Genomic DNA, 15223 nt, shown 5'->3' with positions numbered 1-15223 from the left:
AACATATCATCCACATATAAGACCAAATAAATAACACGGCCACCAATTAATTTAAAATACACACAGTGATCTGATTTGATACTGATGAAGCCAAGTCCTCGTATATATGTATCAAATTTCTGATACCACATCCTTGGTGACCGTTTTAACCCATACAAAGACTTTTTTAACATGCATACTAGTTCTTTCTTACCCTTCACCGCAAAGCCTTCAGGTTGCTTCATGTAGATCTCTTCTTCCAGATCCCCGTGAAGAAATGTTGTCTTCACATCCATCTATTCTATGTCAAAATCAAAAGCAGAAGCAACTGATAAAATTAATCTAATAGAAGCTACCTTGGCAATAGGAGAAAAATATCACCAAAATCAATTCCTGGCACCTAGGAATAACCTTTTTCTACCAACTAAGCTTTGTATTTCTCCACCTTTCCTTTTGCATTCATATTCTTCTTAAACACCCATTTGCTACCAATGGGTTTCCTTCCAATTGGAAACTCCACCAGATCCGAGGCCTCATTTTTGTGCAAAGATGTCATTTCATCAACCATGGCCTCTTTCTAGAGTTTGTCATCCTTTGAGTCTACAACTTCCCTAACAATTTTTGGATTGTCATCAATAACAGATAAAGAAAAAATTGAAGAAAAAGTTGCTGGACTATACCTTTTTGGTTGCCTTCTTTCTCAAACTGATCTTCTCACAGCTAGAGTTTGTGGCTCTTCATCTTCTAATTCCTCTTCCTCTGTAGAGTCAGATTCCTCCTCCTTTAGCTCAAACTCTATCTTCTCAGGTTCCTTTTGTAGGACTTCATGTTTAATAATATATTTCACCTCTCTAAACACCACATCGTGGCTGTACACAACCTTCCTTGTTTCTAGGCTTCAAAGCTTATAACCTTTTAAAACATCCTTGTGCCCAATAAAGATGCACCTTTCATATTTACTATCCAACTTGGTTCTTGTCTCCTTTAGAACATGTACATATGCATCACATCCAAATACCCTCAGATGTGAAAGACATGGTTTCCTACCAGTCCATACCTGTTGTGGAGTCTTATCCTCCAATGTTGATGAAGGTGATATGTTAACTAGATAACATGTAGTCTCCACCACCTTTGCCCGGAATTATTGTCCTAACCCGACACCACTGAGCATGTTTCTTTCCTTTTCCATCAACGTCATGTTCATTATTTCTGCAACTCCATTTTTCTGAGGTGTGTATGGAGTAGTCTTTTGTTGTGCTATATGAAACTTATTACAGAACTCTTCAAATTCCTTCTTGCAAATCTCTCCACCATTATTTGTACTCAACACCTTTATCTTCTTCTCTATATGGTTTTCCACTAGAGCCTTAAATTTTTTAACCTGTCAAAGACTTCAGATTTCTTCCTGATTAAATATATCCATGTATTCCTTGAGAATTCATCTATAAATGATACATAGTAGATAGACTTACCCAGTGATGGAATTGACACAGGTCCAAACACATCATTGTGCACAAGCTCTAATACTGTTTTTCCCTCTTACAACTGGAGGGGAAACTCACCTGATTCTGCTTCCAATATACACAATTTTTTATAGAAATCAAAATCCAGAGAAAATATAGACATACCTTTTACCATGCCATTACCATTACCATGAAGTATTTGAAGTCCCTTCTCTCCAATATTTCCAAGCCTTTAATGTCATAGCATGGTCTTTTCTCCAGAGACCACTATATTTTTTTCTCCACTTTCAGGAACCACATAACTATTGCACCCATAAATAACAGTACTACTCTAAAGCTTGTATAGAGTTCCAATCCAAACTCCTCGCATCAATACCAGTGCTCCTCAAACCATCTTGCAGTTATTTTTCTCAAATATTGTTTTTACACCTGCTTCATCCATCTTGCTTACAAGAATATGCAGAACACCCGGAAGCATTCTTATCCTTCCACCTTGCAAATTCAACTTGAATTTTATGCAACAACGATTCTAGCCTTCCTTTCATCCCCTAAGAAGACATCACCACCATTATATTTATCATACTTTCATAACCACTTCCTGTGGGGAGTGAACTGAAAGGATGCACCTGAGTCAATAAACCATGCCTCGTGATCTACATGTGTACTTGAAGAAGAAGCCAAGTACACATCCCCACCTTCATCTGAGGTGGTTTTTCCCTTTGCAGAAGGAGCATCATTAGATCCTTTTCCTTTCTCAAGAGCTTTTGATCTATATTCTTTTTTGAAGTGCCTTTCCTTTCCCCATTTCCAACACACCTTTACGCATTTTTTGGGAGATTTAGATCTCCTCTAGATTTATATCTCCCACTTGAGGATTTATTTTTGTTTCTATTATGGGACCGTTCTCATATAGATAAGGCATCCCCATTCTGTTCCTCCATATTTTTCCATCTCATCTCCTCCGACAAAAAGGATGAGACTATTTCATCAAACTATAAGGCAATCACATTACTACCTAGTGCAACAACCAGACTATCCCATGAATCTAGTAGAGAACAAAACAAATTGATGCACTTATCTTCATCTGAATTTTTTTATATCAATAGATAAAAATTGGCTCACCACAGTATTAAATGCTTTTAGATGTTCTATTATCAAGTCTCTATCCTTCATCCTCAGGTTATACAACTTCTTTTCGTAGGAACAATTTATTCACCAGAGACTTAGATTGGTGCAAAGTCCCTTACTTGTCTCAAAAAGTCTTTGTCAAAGCTTCCCCTTATACATTTGACAATACTGAATCTGAGATACACAATCGTATTGTGGTCTTTTCCTTCCGATCCAACTTCACCTAGTCTTCAGCTAACATTTCTGTTGGTTTAGTACCCAGATCTACCATGTTCCACTCATCTTTATCCACCAGGAAATCCTCCATCTTGAGTTTCTAAAACTCAAAAATCTAACCATTAAATTTCTCGATCTATGTATTTCCACTTCTCGTCATCTTCTTTCACCATAAAAATCCATCCCACAGATCTCCCACTGAACAGGGTTTAGCACAAGCCTGAGCAAAACCCCTCAACAGCAAAGGTGTCCCCTTGAAGGTAAAACAACTCTGATACCAAATGTAGGTTTTAACCTCATATAGAAATTACCTGCATACGAATTCTAATAACAGAAAATAAACAATGGTGAGAGCATAAAACATAAAACAGATATATAGAGAGATTTTCCCCTGGATCCCAAAACTGGGACTACCAAATTGATTTTTCATTATATTCCTTTCAATGTTATAATACATATATATACATGTCGAAGCATCCATAAACCCAAATCCATTAACCCTAGATTATAACATAACCATAGTTCCCTTAACCGAATCTACAAAATACCATTTGCAGAATACCATCATACCCAAAACCATGTGCGAAAACCACACACAAAACCATAGGTAGGTCTTTCCACCTAATATAGTGTCCAACAAAAAAAATTCCCTGGGGCGTTGCACCAAACCCTGTAGAGGGAGGCTACCACCCCCCTCAAACCCTCCCATAAGGGGGGTTCTTGCCCCCCTATTGCGCCCAATGCCTCGGTGTCAAGTGAGGAGGTCTCTTCATTAGTTGTTGCAAGATGATGATTAGTACATTCTTCAATACAAGGCAGAAATCCCTTAACTAGAGTGGCATGTCTCTCCACGAGACATTCTCCTATAAAAAATATCACTCATATACCCTCTCCTTCATCATGAAAAAATATCAAAGTCTCACATTAAATGGCATACAATGATCCTCCAACAAAATGGGAAACAAGGATCTCAACATCAAATCATCATCTCAGCAAAAATCAAAAGAAGGCTTGGCATCAATGCATCTTACACCTCCACCTCCTGGGATGACCTGAAAATGCACAACTGTGCTGAAAAAACAAACTACATGGTTGAATTCCTGGTGAAAAATCGTGAAATTTGACTATAAACTCGAACCCTTTCTAACTCAGTCAAATTTGGGCTCCCCGGGAATCTAAAAGATTTCTCAAAGATTATTTTCTGTGGGCTAGCTAAAATCATGCTGCTCAGACAAAGAATCTGATGATACCATCATGTTCCTTGTGAAAAACTGAGAAAAATGAGTATAAATTCCAAATAATTCTGACACCTTAAAAAATTGGCCCCTAGGGAATCTTTAAGATCCCTCACTAGTTCTGCATGGGAAAACTCTATGGAATATTCTAGGAAATATTCTCCTAGAATATTTTGTCTCAAAAATGTGCCCTTGATAGGCATGGTTCCCTCTGCTGTCAGTTCCACTGCTTGGTCTTCATTCTCCCGCCCTAGTCGAATGGTAAAAAAATGTGTTTAAATAATTTTCATTGGGAAAAGTGTTGAATGAGGCCCAATGGGCCATTTTGGTTGGGTGCTAACTTTGGCAGGTGGAGGTTCCAGTTTCAAGCTCATGGGCCACTCCCATAATGGTTTGTTGGTTGGTGTCGGTTTTGTGTTTTTTTATGGCGCGTTGTTTGAATTAGTTATGGGGTCGCCACATCGGGCATGCCAACCACCCAGTCGCTGCGATTTCAACTCCCGCCAACCTCATCACACATGGATCATTTATGTTAGAAAATTATATATTACAAAGCAATGGAACATATCAAATATTGCATAAGCACAAACACAAAAAATTCATAAAACAAGAGAGACACAGATATACGTGGGTCACTCAATTTGTGCTACATCCACGAAGAAACAACCAATCCTTCCTTTTATATTATCCAGCAAAATGAAGAGATGCAACCTACAACTGATCCGTTCTAATTTCCCCTTCACTCTCACACAATCTTCTCTCTCTTTCTCACTCAGAATACAGATATACATCGCTGCAATAAAATTCCCTCATATATACCGAGGGGTTTCCTTCTAGGGCCGAAAACACTAAATCAAACATAACTTCTACCATCAGATCATCTGCCTAATGAAAAGCTAAGATTGACTACGAAATTACAATATTTTAGAAGCCAATTCTACATCTATTTTTAGCTTCGAGGGAATTGCCCCCAAACCCTTACCAGGGGGGGCTCATAAAATCATCGTTACCCCCTCTTGATAGCGATCAAATAGCCAGCATTGCTGCCCCATTACAAACTGTGGTCCAATTCGACAATACCTCTGAATAAAGAAGATAATCAAACTCCACACCCAACAATATATATATATATATATATATATATATAGATATATAGATATAGCTATAACTTCTACCATCAGATCATCTGCCTAATGAAAAGCTAAGATTGACTACGAAATTACAATATTTTAGAAGCCAATTCTACATCTATTTTTAGCTTCGAGGGAATTGCCCCCAAACCCTTACCAGGGGGGGCTCATAAAATCATCGTCACCCCCTCTTGATAGCGATCAAATAGCCAGCATTGCTGCCCCATTACAAACTGTGGTCCAATTCGACAATACCTCTGAATAAAGAAGATAATCAAACTCCACACCCAACAATATATATATATATATATATATATATATATATATATATATATATATATATATATATATATATATATATATATATCTATATCTATATCTATATCTATATCTATATCTATATATCTATATCTATATCTATATCTATATCTATATCTATATCTATATCTATATCTATATCTATATATATATATATATATATATATATATATATATATATATATATATCATTGGCAAGTGTGGTAGCCTGCCACCTTTAATTGTAATTTGTAATTTTTATCTTTTATTTAAAAAAACAACTTGGTCAATAACTATCGACCGAAATTTTGGGGTCATCAGAAATTTTAATTAGGCGATAATTCGCCATTTTTGACCACCAAAAACTATTCGCCTAGTTAATAGCCGTTAAATTTAGTGGGGCCTCCAATTTTAGCGAACCTCCAAAATTATTTGGTGCTCTTCCAAATTTAGCCAATGGCCTTAGTTGACCAAAACTTTGACTGGCCATAACTTTTTCATACAAACTCAGATTGAGGTGTTGTTTGCACCGTTGGAAGGTTTATGACGAGAAATTTGATCTAATTTTGGTTTTGCTATAATCTAATGAATTTTATTTTTCAGATTTTCCAAAGTCACCTTTGATTTTTAGTCCTTTCTGGAGCCATCGTTGAATTCAAAGCATTTTTTATACCACCTAGATCACTTAACCAAATCCTCTCCTCACTTGGCTCAAAATTTCCCTATACTAGAATTCTCTTACTGATTGGTTGCCTCCACTTACCTTGGCCTATGGTCCTCATCATCATCCTGCTAGTTAGCCTAATTGCCTACTAGCTCAGACTAAAACTGAGATACTACCTAAAGCTCCATCTTGAGAGCTCTATCTTGCTCTCACTCAACCACCACATCTATACTCTAGAAATTCTCTTCATTTTTGCTCAAGGTTACACATCCATCAACTTCCAATTTGTAGAACCTATCGATCCTTATCCCAATCTGCTTTACTTGTCCTAAAGCAGAATGCTTTAGGTAGGTCTTCCCTTTGTTGAATACAACAACATACCCTTTGTCTTCAATGGCTACTACTAAGACAAGGTTTTTCTTCAATCCTAGAATATACATTACATTCTTGAGATAGAGAAGGGAACCAAACTCCCTCTTAAATCTCACTATGCCAACTCCTTTGGTCAAGTATCTGACATCATCTCCAACATTGATATGGAATTGCATATCTTTCTCCTCCAAACTTCTGAAGAGATCTTTGTTTCCTGTCATGTGGAATGAAACCCCTAAGTCAATGTACCGCACATTACCTTGAAATGAGCTTGCCATGCAAGTTATCAAAGAGAAATCTAATTTGAACTAAGAAGAGAGTGTTTCTCCTCCTATTGCTATTGCATCATGCTTGCTAGATTTCCTTTTTGGACATTTTGTAGCATAATGTCCAAACTCATGACAATGAAAATACTTGATCTTGCTAAGATCCTTCTTTTCCTTCTCTCCATTTTGAGTAGACTTAGATTTTCCTTGGGCCTTCTTTCCCTTGGTTTTCTTCCCTTTTCCAGCTAAAGAAAATTTATCCTCATCTTTTGTCCCAGATGAGGCTTCATCCCTTGTCCTCCTTATCTCTTGTTGCACATGAAGCTATGACCACAATCTCTCCCAATCAGGAAGCTTATCTTTTCCATTCACAACATCCTAGAAACTCTACAAGGATTTGGGAAGCCCAAGAAGAGCAAGGCTCACAATATCTGCTAGTGGAACTGTTTCTCCAATGCCTCCAAGTTCATCCCTCACTTGAGCAAATCTGGATAGATATATAACAAAAAAATCATTCTTTCCCATTCAAATGTTCCCCAATTTGTCCTTCAAAGTGATTTTTTTGGCATCACCACTACCTTCAAACAAATCAGTAAGGGTCTTCCACGTCTAGAATGTTATCTCCTTCCCATGCAAATTTGGAACAATATAGTCTCTAACTCCTTCTAGTATATTCCTCCTAGCTTTGGCAATGTCCTTCCTCAATTGAGTCAGTTTCTATGCATATGATGTAGGTGATTTAGGAATATCATTCTTAATGTATTCCAAGGCCCCATTATCATCCAACACAATTTCCATATGGTCCTTCCATGCACAAAAATTTGAAGTCCCTTCCAACGCATGCTATGTCCTCAAGCCATAGGATGACATGATTCTTGCACTTGTAGAATTATTGCACCAACTGATATTCTCTTCAATGCACTTTGAATTTCATCAAGGAACTCAGTTTCTATCTTGTATTCAACTCTAATACTGCTGTAGAAAATCCTTGAAACCTTGCAACTGCCAATGAGAGAAAATTGATTTACAAAAGACACAAGATTTCTCTACCAAAATTTTGCAGAAAGAAAACAATGAATAGAAAAACAATCACACATAGAACACAATAATTTATATGGGGAACCCAATTGGGAAAATCCCCTCTTTCTTGTATTAAATCAATTGAAGAATCGTCTCTATTACATATAATATGCTTCAATCATGAAGCTCTTTGCAATACTGATCAACTCTCTCCTTAGCTTTCCCAACACTTAGGAAAATAAGCCCTGCTAGGAAGCTCCTATTTCCTAGCGCAAATATGCCCCTAAAAATAGGAATTTATCTTATTTCCTTATGCAATTCCCAAGAGAATTTCTCTACTTTCCTCTCAAGCTCTCCACACAAAAACCTATGTACCATAATAATTGCAATATGTGCCTTCATTCAATCTCAATACACAATTTGAATTGCATGACCTATGATGCAAGAGCATTAGCTCGAAATTATCATTGTATTTTAGTAGACATAGGGGGTCTTATGTTTTCAAGGAAGTTGGATTCCTATGTATGTAATTATTAATGTTTTGAGTGGTTAAAGTAGGAATTAATTAGATAAGTGTGAGGATATTTGTAAATGGTCTCAAGTGTGGGAGAACATGAGTGGTTAATGATGATGAGAGAGTTAGAAATCAATTGTAACTCTTATTGGCCTCATGATTCGAGGAACTAGAGAGGACTCTTAGGGATAAGTAGGAGTTAAAAGTGGACTTAGAGAATATTGAGGAGTTAGTTCAGCAGATTAAGGATCTGAACTAGAATTAGTTCAACAGAACCTTTTTGTATAAAGGTAAGCCTAAGAGGTGAGAACGAGTTAGTCAATCAGTAGTTAGAGAAATAGCTAGAGAGTAGCTAGTGAGTCAAAGAGTCAGATTGTAAGCCTATGAGCAAGAGAAGAAAGGCCACTAACCAGAAAATCAGGCCAGAGAGAGACTCTTGTGTAAATACTCATTTATTAATACAAATAACTTGATTCAGAGTTTGTACAATGTGTACTGTGTAATTGAATTATAATCTGTGTGTGGCTAGAGTGTTTCTACGTAACTTATGTTGCAGGTGCAGAACAGAGACGAAATACAGAGAATCATAACAGAACAACTTCCAGCTGGAGTGTTGGGTAGAAGTTGTTGAGGTAGCTCCATAGTTGCGATTGTGGGTAGAGTTGTCTTAGAGACAACAATTTAAGCAAGAGAAGTGTTGGGTAGAATTATTTGTCAACTAGAGGTTCGAGGAGAGAACCATAAAGAAGTGTTACAACTTTGTATACATGGACAGTACAGAAGAAAGCCTTTAGCGTTACAGAGAAGGTGGAGGAACATAAAGGCACAAATGGATTTAAATTAAGGAGAGAGTTGTGGTGAAACGGTGAAGGACCAGAATCTTGAAGGAAGCAAAACCAGGGAAGAACATTAACGAATTGGCGTAAAAACCCAAGTGAAAAGAAGAGCGAAGAATGGAAGTGTTGATGCACAATAGCCGTTGGATCTAGAAGATCAATGGACGAGATTTGTTCATGATGAATGGCTAGGATTAAGTCATAAGATAGAGCTAAGAAATGAACGGTAGAGATTCAATCTAAGTATTTGCAGAAGGAGAAAGACGGGAATTAATCTGGACCATGGGATTTAAAGGCCTCATCATCCAACGGATATCGGATTGTAAGTTGATCAGTTGTTAACCATAATGGTGGATGGGAACTTTTATAGGTTGAGAGTTTATAATTCCCATTGAGTCTGAAAAGGCATTAAGCCTCGCGTAAGTGTCCCATCCGACATCGTCTTGGACCGTCAGATCAAGCAGATCTAAATCAACGGTCACAAAGTGTCAGCTAGTTTGGTGATAGGGAAAAGACATCAGCCATCGGATCGAAGATAAGATCGACAATGGAGAAAGGTCGCTAAAAAGGAACTGAAAAGGTGGAACCAAAGAGGTTATAGGTGCGGTTTAATTTTATTTGAACTCCGATTGTAATTGCGTATCGCATGCGAGAGGCAAAGGAGGCACATAATGATTTGATGCGATAGTGGATTAGTCGTCGATCTGGGTGAAAGAAATCAATGGTGGGGAAGGTTGTCACATATCGCAAGTTGAACGCTCCGAAGGTATACTCTATTGAGTTTAATGAAGAGTTAAGTTATAAAGTTCCGATAGGGAGACTAATGAAGGGTTAGACTATGGGAAGTCTAATGAAATGTTTCTGCTTGAAGATTAAACGAAGGACCTTAACCTTAGCTTATGGAGGGTTTGACCAAGGTGGTCATAGGAATTCCTGGGTCTGAAGAGAATATGCATACTATATGCATATTGTGGGTATAGCAGGGTATTAGCCCTGCATCAACCTACTAGGGATCATTTTAGCAGCTACAACTAGTTAAATAAGAGCAAGTTAGGTTAACAGAAAGTAAACTACTCAACTAAACTCAACACTATCTCTATTCTAGAATTAGAGATCAATTAATGGACAAACACTAGAGTTAACTCCACCAGATAGCTAGTTTTAGCCATCAACTAGTCCACAACTCACTGCATGCCATCTAACTCGAATTAACTGACAATAACTTAGTGATAGGCCACATCACACATGTTAACTGAAAACTAACTTAAACAATTATGAGACTGAATTCGAATTGGCATCTTTGACTCAGACACAAGTCAAAGCAATAATTCTTTGCTGCATTTTCAACATGCATAACCACTTTGGAAATCAATTTTAGCCTTTAATTTGTTTATACTACTAAGAATATTCTAGAATATTTTATGGAGGTTAAATCTCTACCATCCACTTATTCTGCATATTATGATGTCGATAGGATTGTTTATTTTGGAATGGAGTTTCAGTTATTTTAATTAATTATTAATAATTGTTAAGTGGATGGTAAGGATTTAATCTCCCAAGAATATTCTTAGTAGTATACAAAAATGAAAATTTGATATTTATCTCGAAAGTAGTTAGTGCACTGAGAGATCCACTATTTTTTAAATGTCACGAAAAATATATAAATATTAAAAAATGGTTGGCTTCATGTTTTATTAATATTCAAATTAAAACATATATAAATGTAAAATATAAAATATAAACGAACATCAATAATGCAACCTCACCATAATCTACTTGGTCATTTTAATTTTAAAAAAATAATAACAAAAATTTAAAAAATTGATAAATATAAAGTACAAAACCATTGTTTGTAACAAAACCATGGGAAAATTCTAATAGATTAAATCAATATAAAGTAGAAAACCATTGGCTATAACCAAACCATGGGTGATAACACTTTTCTCAAGAGTTAATTTAACAGAATCGAAAAGTTAATTTACCACAATCAAATTCAACGACTAAAAGTAAATGGTTTACTAAGTTATAGACTCAAGTAATAAGTTTATATATAATATTTAATTTAATTGAAATTAAAAGAAAATTCATAAAATCAATTAAGATTAATGAAAAATATCTAATATTAATGTAAGGTAGTTAAATTTGACCATCACAATTAAACATATTAATAGATTTTAGCATGTAAATTGTAGTTAAATACATGATCATAATGAAACTGCTGGTGCTCTAAAATATTTTTCATCATCATATTAATAAATTTATTACAAACTATGTGTGTGGTCTATTAAAATAATTAATATAAAATATAACTATAAATAATAATGATTTAATAAATGCAAATACGAATCCATTGTATATGAGGGACCTGTAAAACACTTTAACAATAACTATAGTAAATAATATATATGAAAAATGTCCATCTCAATTTGTATGTGAAATTTAAAATAAATAAATCAAGAATTAAACACTATAATTTATAAATAGATTAATAATTAAATGTTATGACATCTTTTTATTAAGATTACGAAATAAATTTAGGTAGTCTAATTAATAGAATAAACGGTTATTTATGCATTGAAAAGTGCATTTTAAACAACAAGAAATCACAATCTTGCTAGAAATTGTATTACCTCATTCCCGACAAAAAGTCATTTCATCCTTTAGTTAGACTATGCCAAGTTAAATTTAAGATAATGATTTTTTTATTAATTTAGAATTTTAAATTCCAACAATTAATAATTAATAAATTAATAAATAAATAAATAAATATTTATTATATTTTTTTCAAAATTTTCAACATAAATTACTATTAATATATTATAATTTATTATAATTTATAAAAATAATATTTAGCAAAGAAAACACTAATACTTCAGTATATCTTTTAAAATTAATTAAAATTATGCCCCAATTCAATTGGTTATCACCATGTTATGAAGTATTTTGTGTTGAGAGGCCGTCTCCACTCCAGCATGGTAGAAATGTTGTAAGTAAACATTTTTACTAGATCAAAATAAAATTAAAATTAAATAAAATATATAATAATGTACAATTATCAATAAGAAATTTGACTCAATCAAATTACATAAAAATAATAACGAAATATAACAACAAAATATAATACTTATAATTCTAATTCTAATTCATTCTAATTAATAATTAAACCAACCTAAAGGGTTTGCATCTTGAGAGATTTGATCCCGCTTGGTCTTTGGTACATCCAGAGTTAAGATGGATTTAGGCTAGTTTTAGTCAAACTCATTAATTAAAAATGATAGCATATGAAACGAGTTCTGTTTTTTTTTGGGTATGTGGTATTTATAAACCATGGTATTGACCCATGGTATCCTAATAAAGCCCATTTATAGATTATGAATCTATAATTGGGATAAATTGCCATGATTATGCCGAGATGCGCTCTCTAGTGGGCTATGGTAGAGATGTTGTAATGTAACATTTTGACTTTGTCAAATTACACAAAAAATAAAAACAAAACAAAACAAATTAAATTAAAATTAATTAATTAAAATTAATAATTAAACCAGCTTAGCTCCATCTTAACTCTGGATCTATCAAGAGTTGAGAGGAATCAAATCTCTTTTCACTCTAAAAGAATTTGCATCTCAAGATATTTGATCCTTGTTGGTGGGTGGTAGATCTGGAGTTAACTGGGTCTAGGCTACTTAAGAATCATATTCCATATTTTTGTAAATGTATACATGTTTAACTTATATATTAATTCTTTTAATAATAATGATAATAAAGTTTATAGGATTTTTATTTTATTTTAGCAATAGTAATTGTTTTGATGTTTATTATGGATGGATGTTTATCTATATTTGCTAACCATTTAATTTATATGGCTATTGATAATTAAGTTAAAATTTTGGAAGCCCTACCTTGATGGGGGTTACAAACACTAGTTTAATGGCGTGGGACATGGGCATTAATACAAACATCATGCAACATTTATGAGAGAAAAGTGTATTGGGGATGCTTCGTTCAGATCTAGGCGGATGCATATTCTAGAAACACTCTCGCATTTAATTTCTCTTGCTCTGAGCATGAAAATTGTTTACAATCATTAGGCAATAAGGGTGAAGGGTGTTGTGGAAAAAATTGTTCTAGATGTGAAGGGTGGCTCTCTAGTGAAACCATTCCTTTCTCTTGGACCAACGATGGTTATCTCATGCATTGTGTGGTGGAAGTTTAATGAAACAACAAAGTTGGTGTTTTCACAAAGTTTCAATTGGGACCTTGGCTCGTGTTGCATCTTGGTAATATGGAGGAATTCAGATAGATTGGGCTCATGGGTGTTCCCACTCCTTTATGGTAATTTCCCCTGCACAAATCCTTAATTTATATTTGTGCTTGGTATATATTGTTGGGATTGCACCCACCTGTAGTTGATTATGTGTGTTTGGTGATAATTGTGATCAATGTGAGAGTTTTCACACCATGTACTAGTGTATGGTTTTATGTTTGATTTGTCATAGGGGAACTCGACCCATGCACTAAATTTTCTACATTCTGGGGGTTCGACAATTTATGTGGTTGTTGTTATGTAGAATTGGTCTGCCATCCTGAGGCATGGAAGCCATTAGGGCCTCGGTATGGTGTCTATATGTAGAAGTGGGTGGGGACTATGAATGACTGGATCATGTTATCCCTTGTCTCCTTTGGCATTCACAGAAGAATTTGAGGTGAGTCAGGGATGGCATAGTGGTCATTCATGATTTTGGGGGTGGTCATCTCAAGTGCATCTTTGTTGGGAGAAATCGTAGTTGGGTTCATTATCACCTAGGACTGTAGTGGTAGTTGGGGGAGTTATGTTGCAACAGAGGGGGAATGCGGGAAGAGGAGTTGGTCCAAGGGATGAAGGAGCTCGACACCCTCTGGACCAACATGTCCCATGGGAGGCTATTGACCAACAATAGGCTCAATCACTAAGTCAAGTTGACCTCCCCCTTCCTTTTGACTTGATTGAAACATAGTTGAGACAACTTACCATGGGGATGGAACAACTAGTTTAGGCTCGCCATGATGACCAAAATGAATTGATTGCCTTCATGAATGATTTGCAACACAATCAGTGGTGCATGCTTGACACACTGGCCTCCCTTCGTCATGGCTTATAGATAATTTAGGATTGACATGACCACCTGGAGGGGCATATGGCGCACATATTCACAAGGCCTTTCATCAACCTCAGCTGAATGGAAATGACAAGGATGCCCTAGGTCTAGGAGATTGGTGGTTTTTGGGTGTTAGGACTTTTCTGGTTCTTATCGACAACTTAATGGAATTTTGCAATTTTCTTTTGATGTTATCCTATTGTTTTTGCTTCTACCTCCTGGCCAACAAGTCCAATAGGAATGAGGACATGGGAATTTTGCCTAAAATCTCATCACATTGTACTCTTTTGATGACTTAATAGAAACATTTTGATTTACAAAAGGAAAAAAAAGAAAAAAGTGGAGGTCGTATTCCAAAATAGACATGCCTATTGGCATAATTATTAGGTGGATGGTAGGGATTCAACCTCCATGGAATATGCCAAAATATTCATATCATTGTTCACAAATCAAGGGTTAAAATTTATCTTCAAGCTAATTATGCTAATTAATTTATCTCAAATTAATTAATTAAATAAAATGTCAATCAACATGTGTCGTATTGGGTATGTGGTATTGATAATCCATGGTATTAACATATGGTTTTGTAACAAGATCTATTTACAAGTTAAATGGGGTGAATCTTCATGGTTAAGAATATTGGTTAGGTGTAGACCAATTGGTTTGTGTGGGGTTTAGTTCTTTCCAAGTCTCATGTTCAAACCTTATGGGGAAGGGCTAAGGAATGGAACCCACTTTGGGGGAATTAACTTCTCAAGGGGCATCCAAGCTCAACTGAGCCTTTCACAATGTTGGTCATACATTAATAATAATTTAAATAAAGTTATAGTTTAGTTAATTTTTTTTTAAATATAGATAATGTGAGATGTAACATGCGCGGAGTAAGTGTTTTGATACTTATCATGGATTCAACAGTGGTGGAGCTTAACTAAAAAATAATGTCCACTAAATTAAAAAGATAATAAAAA

This window comes from Pinus tabuliformis, chromosome X (genome assembly GCF_031772625.1).
Source record: "Pinus tabuliformis cultivar Carrire ecotype Pingquan chromosome X, CPIR1, whole genome shotgun sequence".
Classification (NCBI taxonomy): Eukaryota; Viridiplantae; Streptophyta; class Pinopsida; order Pinales; family Pinaceae; genus Pinus; species Pinus tabuliformis.
This window is presented reverse-complemented; position numbering follows the sequence as displayed.